Genomic DNA, 13,393 nt, shown 5'->3' with positions numbered 1-13,393 from the left:
CACTAAAACCTTCAAAATTAGTGCATTACTAAAACATATAGCTGATATTTTCACTTTATAAAATGACAGACGTGACGTTAATTTAAATAACTTGTCCAGAATTAGCTTGTTTAAAATTTTAACCATAAGTCAAAACTGTCTGCCTGTGCATGACTTGGGTGATATGCCGAGGAATCTGTATGGTGTGAAGAGAAATTATCTTTTTTTCCCCCACCTGCTTCCTTTCTTTCTTGTATTCAGCTCTCCTCTGTCTGCATAGGATAGAGCTGTACTTATCATAGCTGTCTGTCTGCTACAAAACATGTAACAGGCAGGCACTAAAATCTTTGATTTCAGACTTCATAAATGTTTTTAACTGTTAAGCTTTATTCACTATGCCCGCAAAAATATGTTAGCAATCTAAAAATTATCAGACCTAAATTTATTGGAAAATAATTGGTCTGCTGATGGTTTTAAAAGATATCTGAAAAGCTAATCCGCTAATGAAAACATTAGCTTTGATAACTAGAAGCACTCAGAGAGCGCAAACCTCTGCCAAGGCCATAGGGTCACTGATGTCACATGGAATACCCTTTGGCAAAGAGACTTATTCCACATCATTTCACGACAGTTCACTCGCTTGGCATAAATGTTTTATTATTGCTGTTAACAGCTCTCCCTGCATCCCACAGTCAAGTTTTATGTCTCTTTTTTCAGTACAACCTGTACTTTCAAAATATATATGCTACAGTTGTGTTTTATAAGTGTAATGAAGGTTTACAATCAGAAATAAGAAAGGAAAAAGTAAAGCTCAAAATAATTTTCCACACACATTTATTCAAAACATACAGCAAACTATAATAAACTAGTAATATATCACTCCTAAAAACAATCTTTGGTGTGTCACGTGACATGAATCTGCCCTACGATTGGATTTTGGGAAACCATGTGACGGTGAACCAATTCCGATTGGACACTCACATTGCTCACGTCATCACACAGCTTCTATGAGTAGTACAAAGATGGTGGACGGTGGCTTGAAAGTCTGCGGTGTTAACTTTTCAGCGAAAAAAGTACGTTTCTATCTCATATCATTAAAAAGTTATTTAGAATTTAGTAAAGCTTGGTCTCAGCTGTCGTATACGATGGCGTCGGCCCCAGAGAGTTAAACCCTTAGATCTTAAGCAAATGTATTTCTAAAGAGAACCTGCATGAACTACACAAGTTTTTTTTTCTAACAAGTTTATTCTATAAGGAGAAACAAATGCTAAATTATTGTTGTGTCGTAACTTAATTTTTGTTCAGCCATGAAGTTAGATCCAAAAATGTTTAAATTGACCCCATCCTGCAATGACAAAGAATCCTTAAAAAAATTACTGGATCCGGATCATTACCAAAACTTAATGACTTCTAATTTAGGCCAAGATACACCCCTGGTAAAAATTTCATTGAAATCCGTTGACGATTTTTTGAGTAATCCTGCTAACAAACCAACCAACAAACAAACGGACGCAAATGAAAACATAGCCTCCTTGGCAGAGGTAATTAGCGGTTAGTGGATTAGCAGAACTGTGCCCACCACTGTAAACAGATTTGGCTTTAGAGCACCAGTGTAGTTATATATGCAAATAATTGTTTAGGTGTGTGTCTACTTCCATTCATGGCTATATGGGAGTGGAAAGCTGGCCTGTGCACATGTGCACAATGTAAGAACCACACATACAGAGTTTTATGTGATTTTATGCATGCAGTCCCATGCAGTCCCTGCTGACCAAAAATTAAGGTTGCTAAAATGCCCTCATACAATTATTGTCGGATGATGTGACAAAGAACTAGCCAGAAATTTTAATAAAATAGAAATTTTACTGCCTTCCTTTGTCTGTTTGTAATAACGGTTGGGTATTTTTACCCTGACACAATTTTATTTTTGTCAGTTTCCCGAAGATTGGTGCACACAGCTAGAATAAAACTCTAGGCCACCACAGATAGAATTTATTATTAATAAAAATAATAATAAAAAAAAATCCATTGTTTTCTTGCCATGTAGAGGTGTGAAAATGTGCGAAATAAGTATGAAATCCTCAGACTGACTAAACATTCACATCCATAATCTGTTTACCAAATTCAATGACGACATGCACTGAATGTGAATAAATGCATTTTGAAGTTAACATAATGAAAGTGCTGGCACTCTATTTTTCCTTTCTCTGCCGCTGCAGATGAGAGCGAGGTCTCCGGGATGGCGTGGGAGTTCGCTATCTCCCAGCCTCCAGATGGTTCCGTCTTCTCTTATCTAGAAGAATGGGTGCTGCCTCAATTTTTCAACTCGCCTTATCTGGGAATCCTTTAAATTGAATATTTACTGGGCCTCTGTTTTCTGCCTGTGTTAGGCCTCTGAAGTCGACATTCCTCTTGCTTGTCGAGACAGGCCAAAAGGTTTTTCTCACTCACCCGCTCTCTTTGTCTGCCTCGTCAAGTAATGGGACAGTGATTGATGATGTGATCGCCAGGAGAGAAAGAAAGGTTAAGCAGTTAAGCGGAGAGCAGCGGCAACCTTAACGAATGGCCACGGAGGGAACGCATTAGACAACGGCGAAATGTGTGTTACCCAAACATGACATCAGGATGGTGCTCATTTTATGCCGAGAAGAAAGAATAGATTAAATTAATCGCTTTTGCAGAAGTCTATTGTTTTGTGCACAGTGTACACTAGAGGTTAAGAGAACACTCAAGCAGCCACTGAAAACATCTTATTGCAGTATGACTGGCTGTGGCCTATCTGCATAAACAAGCTGTGCCTCAGCTACTCCCTGGTAAGTGTCTGCAAAATGTCTTTTCAAAACCATTTTGTGTAATGCCTCCATGTTGGATTAATCAGTGCAGCTGAGGATATAATTGCTGTGCTAAAGTCAAAGCTGTAAGTGCAGATAATGAACACAGACTACGGCGCTGCCAGAATCCAGGGCAAAAGAAATGAGAAGTTCGGAGACCAGAACGTCTTAAAAAGTCCCGAGAGACAAAGAGGGCGTGTTACATGAAATAAAGTCAATTTTTAGAGGCATCAAGGGCAAATATGGTCTTAGTGCCGTGAAAACGTAGCAGTTTTGACCTCTGCACAGTGCTGCAAACAAACGTCAAGTGTTTTATCATCTTTTAAAATTAGTTTCATAAAGGTTTTGTGACATACAGATAGAAATCTTTCAGTCGGTGAAGGCAGGCATTTGATTTGTTTTTCTTACAGGGAAAATGGGCAAACAACAGCTGGAGACCAATGAGGATTTGCTTTGACTGCTGCTGCCCTCTGGTGGAAAAGCAAGCGGATAAACAGCAAAAAAAAAAAAAAGTTAAATGCACACATGAAACCACTGACTGCTGCGTTATTCATCTGCATAACAACGCAGCTCAGTGGCAGGTCTCCGATTCAGTTCTGCCCATACTCAGTTCCTTTCTGTGTGGCATTTGTATGTTCCACTCATGTCTGTCTTAAAAAGAAAAAAAATATATCCATAAATAACTAGCAGCTGCAGTTGCCAGAATAACTGTCAAAAACAAACTAAAAATATGTAAATACCTTTGTAGAACAACCTGTAAATGTTATGTTATAAAGCTGTTATAATTTGCATGAAATTTAGATTTTAAACCATTAAATGCAACATATTTTTAGTTTTATATATTTAAGTATTTATTGTTTATTTTTGCTAACCTAACATAGTCATGCTAATTAGTTCTGTAGAATTTAAATACTTTTTTGAATTGTTGTACATTGCATCCCATGTGGTTCTGCTACACCCCTTTTTCTCATTACCATTATGGGGTATTGTGTGTAGAATTTTAAGGAAAACCATGAATTTAATCTATTTTAAATTTAATCTATTTTAGAATAAGGACATAGCATAACAGAATATGGAAAAGTGAAGCACACTGAATACATTTCCAAAGGCACTGTATGCAACCTGTTTTCATATACTTCGATGTTGGGTCTACTTTTTCTATGTTCAGGAGCCCATTCATGTCCTTTGGAGCACTTTTTTTAGTGAACTTTTAGAGCTTAGAGGGGAGTGAGAAACCAATGATAGCACACTGTGATCGGACACAGTGGAGATTTTCCCTTAAGGCGTTCCTTGATGAATGAAATTCCTCCAGGGTGGTGGCACGGGGGCCCCAGACTGAAAAGCGCCTGGCCAGGACTTTTTCTGGAATCACTAACTTCAAAGTGAATTGCCGACTGTTTGTATTTTTTTGTAATTTATGTAAATAAAGTCCGAAACATATTCAGTGGCAGCTTTACCATCAGAGAGCCTCGTCCACAACTACCACAAAAGACTCCAAGCTGTCATTGATGTTAAAGGGGCAATGCACAGTATTAAGAACAGGGGTATGTAAACTTGGGATCAGGTTCATTTGGGTAATTCTCTTGTCATTTTGATTTAAAAAGAGGAAACAGTTGTTTTACAATAAATGGCTTCACCCAACCACTAACCATGAGTGGAAAAAAAAAGTTTTTGTGTTGTCATTTATATTCTCTTAAAAATGGCCAATAAAGCAAAAATTTTGCCGGGGTATGTAAACTTTTGAGCACAACTGTACATTATAGCTTTATGTTGTCTTTTTTGCACATTCTGCTTCAATAAGACCCGCTGTTACAAATACAAGTACAAAGTACAAACAACTCTGGTTTCAATTATATTATTTAATTTAATTATTTTTATTATTGTTTATGTTATTTTAGTGTGTGGTGTGTTTGTGTGTTTAAGGCCTGTCACACAGCTGTTGTCCAGTAATGTTTGGGGTGGTGTGTCTGCATGAAGTGGTTGGGGGCCCCAAACCATAATGTCACCTAGGGCACCAAAAATCTACTTCATTCACTCTTCTGATGTGGTAGGATCTGGAGCTTGTAATTTATACCTTTGACACAACTGTCGTCAATCCATTGCAATTTTGGTTGCCCTTCTTTGAACCTTTTCTAATACATTTTCTATTTTAGACAAGATATCAGTGTTCCATACTCAAGACATGGTTTAACATACCCTCTGTATTACACTATGACAAACAAAAGAAATGAGCTGTGCCCTCGTCCAAAAACCGCAACAAATGGTGCTTCGACTTGAAATTTTTACCTCATTGGAGCACGATAAAACAAGTTTCAAGCTGTAGTCACTATGAATACCTCACTTAAAGAAGGTCGAACATGACTCAAGCCTATCAGAATACGAATACCCGGAAAGTACCACATACAGTAGTATGTAAAAGTTTGGGCACCCCTGATGATTTCCATGATTTTCCATTATAAATCATTAGTTGTTTGGATCAGCAATTTCAGATAAGTATATCATATTGCAGACAAACACAGTGATATTTGAGAAGTAAAATGAAGTTTCTAGGATTTACAGAAAGTGTGCAGTAATTCTTTCAACAAAATTAGGCAGGTGCATAAATGTGGGCACATCAATATTTAGTAGATCCTCCTTTTGCAGAAATAACAGCCTCTAAATGCTTCCTGTAGCTTCCAATGAGAGTCTGGATTCTGGTTGATTCAGATTTTCAATAATATTCAGGTCTGGAGACTGTGATGGCCATTCCAGAATGTTGTACTTGTTTCTCTGCATGAATGCCTTAGTAGATTGTGAGTAGTGTTTAGGGTCGTTGTCTTGTTGAAAGATCCAGCCCCGGTGCCACTTCAACTTTATCACTAATTCTTGAACACTGTTCTCAAGAATCTGATGATATTGACTGGAATCCATGTGACCCTCAACTTTAACAAGTACCTGCACTGACCACACAGCCCCACAGCATGATGGAACCACCTCCAAATTTTACTGTAGTTAGCAAGTGTTTTTCTTGGAATGCTGTGTTCTTTCTCAGCCATGCATATTGCCCCTTGTTATGTCCAAATAACTAAATTTTAGGTTCATCAGTCGACAGCACCTCATTCCAAAATGAAGCTGGCTTGTCCTAATGTGCTCTAGCCACTCTGTTTGTGGTGTGTACACAGAAAAGGCTTCCTCTGCATTACAGCATCATACAGCATCTCCTTGTGCAAAGTGCACTGTATAGTTGAACGATGCACAGACACACTATCTGCAGCACGATCATGTTGTAGTTCTTGTAGCCACCCCTATCATGTTTTGTCTTCTGAATTCAAGGTGATACCTTCAAGCCACTGCTATTATGTTTCTTTCAAGGAGAACTAACAGGTACTCCAAATCTTTTATTCCATCTGCTATCAGGCTACTTAACTCTGACACGAGTCATTTAAAATTATTACTAGGGCGTTGCCCTTGGGGATTCATGAGCTCTAGATTGGGTAGTGTTTATAAAATAGGCACCTGTCATTTGTCAAGGGTGGTAATAAATTGTGCAAAGCTTCTATAATGATTTGGAATGGAGTGGGGGTCCAGAGTTTTTAGAAGAAGAACTCAACCCTTTTATTTCCAGTTCATTATGTAATTTTGTAAAGTTCAATTATGTACTGTCTCAATGTATTTATAAATTGTTTAGGTTCTTGTTGTTATTATTGCTATTATTACACTCTAAGACATCGCAGCTGCATTTAGTTATGGCCACTTGCTACCTCTCTTTAAAAAAAGGGCTCTTACAAGTTTTGGATGTTGAACTCAATTTTCAAGTTGAGTTGAGTTGGAAAGTTGAGTTCAACACCCAAAACTTGTAAGAGCTCTTTATGTTAAAGAGAGGTAGCAAGTGGACATAACTAAATGCAGCTGCATGTTTTAGAGTGTATTATCATCATTTTATTATTACTTCTGTTTTGTAATTTGATTTTTAAATGGACCACAATGGAAATAAGTGTTTTCACTTTCTTGTGTCATCATGTATTTTTAACGTATTTACAATTATATTGTGTACTTACATTGTACTTATGCAATAAAATCATGCACACACGCAAGTTTTTAATATATAGATGATTTACCGCCCCCTGCTGGAATGGTGAGTAAGTCCATAATGTAATTATCAGTGTCTATTGTTCAGTCTATTTAGCTAGTATCCGTACTTTCTCCAAAAATATTAGTCCTATCAATGTTACGTTTTGGCGGCATTCATCCTTGACCCACAATACATGAGCATACCAAACAGCAAATATCAGCTCTCCACAGTTTGTCCGTGATCTAATTTATACACACACACATACACACACACACGCATACACAGCTTTTTGTTTTTTTATTTTGTTTGTTTGTTTTTCTGCATTCTACAGCAAGCAGGTGCTTTTATTTTTACACACCAACAAACAGATGGTGGTGGAAGACATCAAATGCACTACAGTTTTCATTCATGGTAAACGCAATATGACACTTAAATAAACTGACTAACCCAATGGAACAACAAAAACACAATAAATCAATAACACTAACAACAACACTAACACTAATTAACATGAACCACAATAACAACATTTAAAACCCCAAACTCCCATGGTGCATTGCAGTACAATGTCCATTGTCCACTGTTGTTAGCTAATATCGGTAATTTCTCCAAAAATATTAATCCAATCAACTTTCCATTTTTACAGCAATCATCTTTGACCCAAAATACCATAACAAACGGCAAATGTCAGTTCTCCCCAGTTTGTCCGTGATCAAAGCCATACACACACATGCATACACGCACACAGTGGCTACTCGGCTATTATAATATAGATTATCACTTTTAAAGTTGCTGTTCTTTTTTACTTCCATTTATTTATTTTTTTTATTTGTTAGTTGGTTTATCTGATTTGTGCCTGGAGGTAACACTGGATGTCATTGATTGTTGTGGGGGTAAGCTGCAAATGAATTGCCCTACTTGGGATCAAAGTTGTTTGAATCTGAATCTAGACATCACGAATTCTCCACAGCAGGGGACACTGTGACTGTGAAGAGGTCAACTCTCTTACCAGACATATATAATGTTTGGATTTTATAAAATAAGTTCCTGTGTTGGGAAAGTGTAGGAACACGGACCCACAACAGGGGGCGCAAATGAACGGACAAATGGAATAGGTCAAATAACAACACTTTACTGTTGCGAACGTGCACAACAAAAACAACAAATTACAACAATGGACAAAGTTCAATTCACAAAGGTGTCGTGTGGGCAGGCTCGAAGATAGGAGACGCCTCTCCAAAGTAGAACCGGAACCACACGGTTTCCTCCGCCACAGGACCCCGGGAATACTGGAGCCGCCAAGTTCCGAACTCCCAGGTGGCCACTGCCTCCGCGTGTCGGACCTGGTACTGCTGGCGAGGAACAAGAACACAATTAAACGTGGGCGCGTTTGCACCCAGCAACCTGCACGGCAGGGAAGCTACCTCCATCTCTCGTTGGAGAAAAAAAGTCTGCAATCACTCACAAAAATCACAAAGGTTACTGTCAAGCAGTCAGCTGAGATTATTACCTTCCAGGTAGAACGATATCTCGGCGATGAGGTGGAGATGCCGTCCTGCTGATATACCCCAGTGATAATTGCCGTCAGCTGTCTCAGGTGATGGGTGACAGCTGTTACCGAGGCAGCTCCTGTGGGGCGGCGGCGCCCTCTGGTGCCTGGAGCCCGCACTCCAGGCAGGGCGCCCTCTGGTGGTGGTGGGCCAGCAGTACCTCCTCTTCAGCGGCCCACACAACATCCTGAGGTGGTTCTCCTGATTGTTATTTGAACTCAGATGCACTTCTCCCTTTAATTAAAACAAATACAATACTTAATTCATGGCTCAGGCTTGTTCAGACTGTAGCAGCCAATTTAATGTGAGAAATTTCATCTCGTGTTCACTTACCAAGGTCGACAATGTGACTAAATGATGTGCTTAATTTGAATTCAAACAGTGTCAGCTAGGGCTCCACTCTTCTCTGTGGGAGTACTGGTGGAATAATATCAACACATTGGTGATTACTGCGTTGAAGTAGTAGGGTGCTTCACTTGTATCTGAATTGCTCTTCTCATTACAGACTACAAGGCCAAATCTCAGTGGGTCCACCACAGGTTTGTATGCATCGTCTTTCCACTGACAATAATTGAAATTCATTTATGGCACCCTGATCTAGTCAGCATCAGTCCTATTCAGATTTACACCATCCATGCCCAATGCATAGCAAGCACATTTGAAAGAATTTCAGCTAAGATGTTCAGATCTCAGTTACACTGCATCAGCTGAGGACCGGCACCTCTTCTAGATTTGATATGAGACATTAGGCCGGACTGGATGTCTACTGTAATAAGTTAAGCACCAGCACCTGATTTAGTACATAACATTTTATACACACATATATTCTGAAACATAAAGAAAATACTGTCCCCTACACATTTTTATTTAAATCAAATCAAATCAATTTTATTTATATAGCACCAAATCACAACAAACAGTTGCCCCAAGGTGCTTTATATTGTAAGGCAAAGCCATACAATAATTATGGAAAAACCCCAACGGTCAAAACGACCCCCTGTGAGCAAGCACTTGGCGACAGTGGGAAGGAAAAACTCCCTTTTAATAGGAAGAAACCTCCAGCAGAACCAGGCTCAGGGAGGGGCAGTCTTCTGCTGGGACTGGTTGGGGCTGAGGGAGAGAACCAGGAAAAAGACATGCTGTGGAGGGGAGCAGAGATCAATCACTAATGATTAAATGCAGAGTGGTGCATACAGAGCAAAAAGAGAAAGAAACACTCAGTGCATCATGGGAACCCCCCAGCAGTCTACGTCTATAGCAGCATAACTAAGGGATGGTTCAGGGTCACCTGATCCAGCCCTAACTATAAGCTTTAGCAAAAAGGAAAGTTTTAAGCCTAATCTTAAAAGTAGAGAGGGTGTCTGTCTCCCTGATCCGAATTGGGAGCTGGTTCCACAGGAGAGGAGCCTGAAAGCTGAAGGCTCTGCCTCCCATTCTACTCTAGGAACTACAAGTAAGCCTGCAGTCTGAGAGCGAAGTGCTCTATTGGGGTGATATGGTACTATGAGGTCCCTAAGATAAGATGGGACCTGATTATTCAAAACCTTATAAGTAAGAAGAAGAATTTTAAATTCTATTCTAGAATTAACAGGAAGCCAATGAAGAGAGGCCAATATGGGTGAGATATGCTCTCTCCTTCTAGTCCCTGTCAGTACTCTAGCTGCAGCATTTTGAATTAACTGAAGGCTTTTCAGGGAACTTTTAGGACAACCTGATAATAATGAATTACAATAGTCCAGCCTAGAGGAAATAAATGCATGAATTAGTTTTTCAGCATCACTCTGAGACAAGACCTTTCTAATTTTAGAGATATTGCGCAAATGCAAAAAAGCAGTCCTACATATTTGTTTAATATGTGCATTGAATGACATATCTTGATCAAAAATGACTCCAAGATTTCTCATAGTATTACTAGAGGTCAGGGTAATGCCATCCAGAGTAAGGATCTGGTTAGACACCATGTTTCTAGGATTTGTGTGGCCAAGTACAATAACTTCAGTTTTATCTGAGTTTAAAAGCAGGAAATTAGAGGTCATCCATGTCTTTATGTCTGTAAGACAATCCTGCAGTTTAGCTAATTGGTGTGTGTCCTCTGGCTTCATGGATAGATAAAGCTGGGTATCATCTGCGTAACAATGAAAATTTAAGCAATGCTGTCTAATAATACTGCCTAAGGGAAGCATGTATAAAGTGAATAAAATTGGTCCTAGCACAGAACCTTGTGGAACTCCATAATTAACCTTAGTCTGTGAAGAAGATTCCCCATTTACATGAACAAATTGTAATCTATTAGATAAATATGATTCAAACCACCGCAGCGCAGTGCCTTTAATACCTATGGCATGCTCTAATCTCTGTAATAAAATTTTATGGTCAACAGTATCAAAAGCAGCACTGAGGTCTAACAGAACAAGCACAGAGATGAGTCCACTGTCTGAGGCCATAAGAAGATCATTTGTAACCTTCACTAATGCTGTTTCTGTACTATGATGAATTCTAAACCCTGACTGAAACTCTTCAAATAGACCATTCCTCTGCAGATGATCAGTTAGCTGTTTTACAACTACCCTTTCAAGAATTTTTGAGAGAAAAGGAATGTTGGAGATTGGCCTATAATTAGCTAAGATAGCTGGGTCAAGTGATGGCTTTTTAAGTAATGGTTTAATTACTGCCACCTTAAAAGCCTGTGGTACATAGCCAACTAATAAAGACAGAATGATCATATTTAAAATCGAAGCATTAATTAATGGTAGGGCTTCCTTGAGCAGCCTGGTAGGAATGGGGTCTAAGAGACATGTTGATGGTTTGGAGGAAGTAACTAATGAAAATAACTCAGACAGAACAATCGGAGAGAAAGAGTCTAACCAAATACCGGCATCACTGAAAGCAGCCAAAGATAACGATATGTCTCTGGGATGGTTATGAGTAATTTTTTCTCTAATAGTTAAAATTTTATTAGCAAAGAAAGTCATGAAGTCATTACTAGTTAAAGTTAAAGGAATCCTCGGCTTAATAGAGCTCTGAGTCTTTGTCAGCCTGGCTACAGTGCTGAAAAGAAACCTGGGGTTGTTCTTATTTTCTTCAATTGGTGATGAGTAGTAAGATGTCCTAGCTTTACAGAGGGCTTTTTTATAGAGCAACAGACTCTTTTTCCAGGCTAAGTGAAATGCAGTGTTGAGGCTGTCATTCTCAGCATCTGTGTGGATGTTAAAATCGCCCACTATAATTATCTTATCTGAGCTAAGCACTAAGTCAGACAAAAGGTCCGAAAATTCACAGAGAAACTCACAGTAACGACCAGGTGGACGATAGATAACAACAAATAAAACTGGTTTTTGGGACTTCCAATTTGGATGGACAAGACTAAGAGACAAGCTTTCAAATGAATTAAAGCTCTGTCTGGGTTTTTGATTAATTAATAAGCTGGAGTGGAAGATTGCTGCTAATCCTCTGCCTCGGCCCGTGCTATGAGCGTTCTGGCAGTTAGTGTGACTCGGGGGTGTTGACTCATTTAAACTAACATATTCATCCTGCTGTAACCAGGTTTCTGTAAGGCAGAATAAATCAATATGTTGATCAATTATTATATCATTTACTAACAGGGACTTAGAAGAGAGAGATCTAATGTTTAATAGACCACATTTAACTGTTTTAGTCTGTGGTGCAGTTGAAGGTGCTATATTATTTTTTCTTTTTGAATTTTTATGCTTAAATAGATTTTTACTGGTTGTTGGTGGTCTGGGAGCAGGCACCATCTCTATGGGGATGGGATAATGAGGGGATGGCAGGGGGAGAGAAGCTGCAGAGAGGTGTGTAAGACTACAACTCTGCTTCCTGGTCCCAACCCTGGATAGTCACGGTTTGGAGGATTTAAGAAAATTGGCCAGATTTCTAGAAATGAGAGCTGCTCCATCCAAAGTGTGATGGATGCCGTCTCTCCTTACAAGACCAGGTTTTCTCCAGAAGCTTTGCCAATTATCTATGAAGCCCACCTCATTTTTTGGACACCACTCAGACAGCCAGCAATTCAGGTAGAACATGCGGCTAAACATGTCACTCCCGGTCCGATTGGGGAGGGGCCCAGAGAAAACTACAGAGTCCAACATTGTTTTTGCAAAGTTACACACCGATTCAATATTAATTTTAGTGACCTCCGATTGGCGTAACCGGGTGTCATTACTGCTGACGTGAATTACAATCTTACCAAATTTACGCTTAGCCTTAGCAAGCAGTTTCAAATTTCCTTCAATGTCGCCTGCTCTGGCCCCCAGAAGACAATTGACTATGGTTGCTGGTGTCGCTAACTTCACATTTCTCAAAACAGAGTCGCCAATAACCAGAGTTTGTTCCTCGGCGGGTGTGTCGCCGAGTGGGGAAAAACGGTTAGAGATGTGAACGGGTTGGCGGTGTACACGGGGCTTCTGTTTAGGACTACGCTTCCTCCTCACAGTCACCCAGTCGGCCTGCTTTCCCGGCTGCTCGGGATCTGCCGGTGGGGAACTAACGGCGGCTAAGCTACCTTGGTCCACACCGACTACAGGGGCCTGGCTAGCTGTAGGATTTTCCAAGGTGCGGAGTCAAGTCTCCGATTCGCCCAGCCTGGCCTCCAAAGCTACGAATAAGCTACACTTATTACAAGTACCATTCCTGCTAAAGGAGGCAGAGGAATAACTAAACATTTCACACCCAGAGCAGAGAAGTGTGGGTGAGACAGGAGAAGCTGCCATGCTAAACCGGCTAAGAGCTAGTAGCTGCGCTAAGCTAGTGGATTCCTAAAAACACACAAAGTGAATAATGTGTCAATAATTTAGAGGTGATTCAGCAGAGGGAGTGCTTTAGTTAAGGCATGTGAAGATCACACTGTGAAACAAATCGTTATCTAGTTAACTAGATCAATCTAACTGTGCAGATTAACAAGCTAACAGATACAGCAAAACACCGCTGTACTCCGGAACAGGAAGTGATACAATACCGCAGTGAGA

Source organism: Thalassophryne amazonica, chromosome 2 (genome assembly GCF_902500255.1).
Source record: "Thalassophryne amazonica chromosome 2, fThaAma1.1, whole genome shotgun sequence".
Classification (NCBI taxonomy): domain Eukaryota; kingdom Metazoa; phylum Chordata; class Actinopteri; order Batrachoidiformes; family Batrachoididae; genus Thalassophryne; species Thalassophryne amazonica.
Note: the sequence above shows the minus strand (reverse complement) of the source record.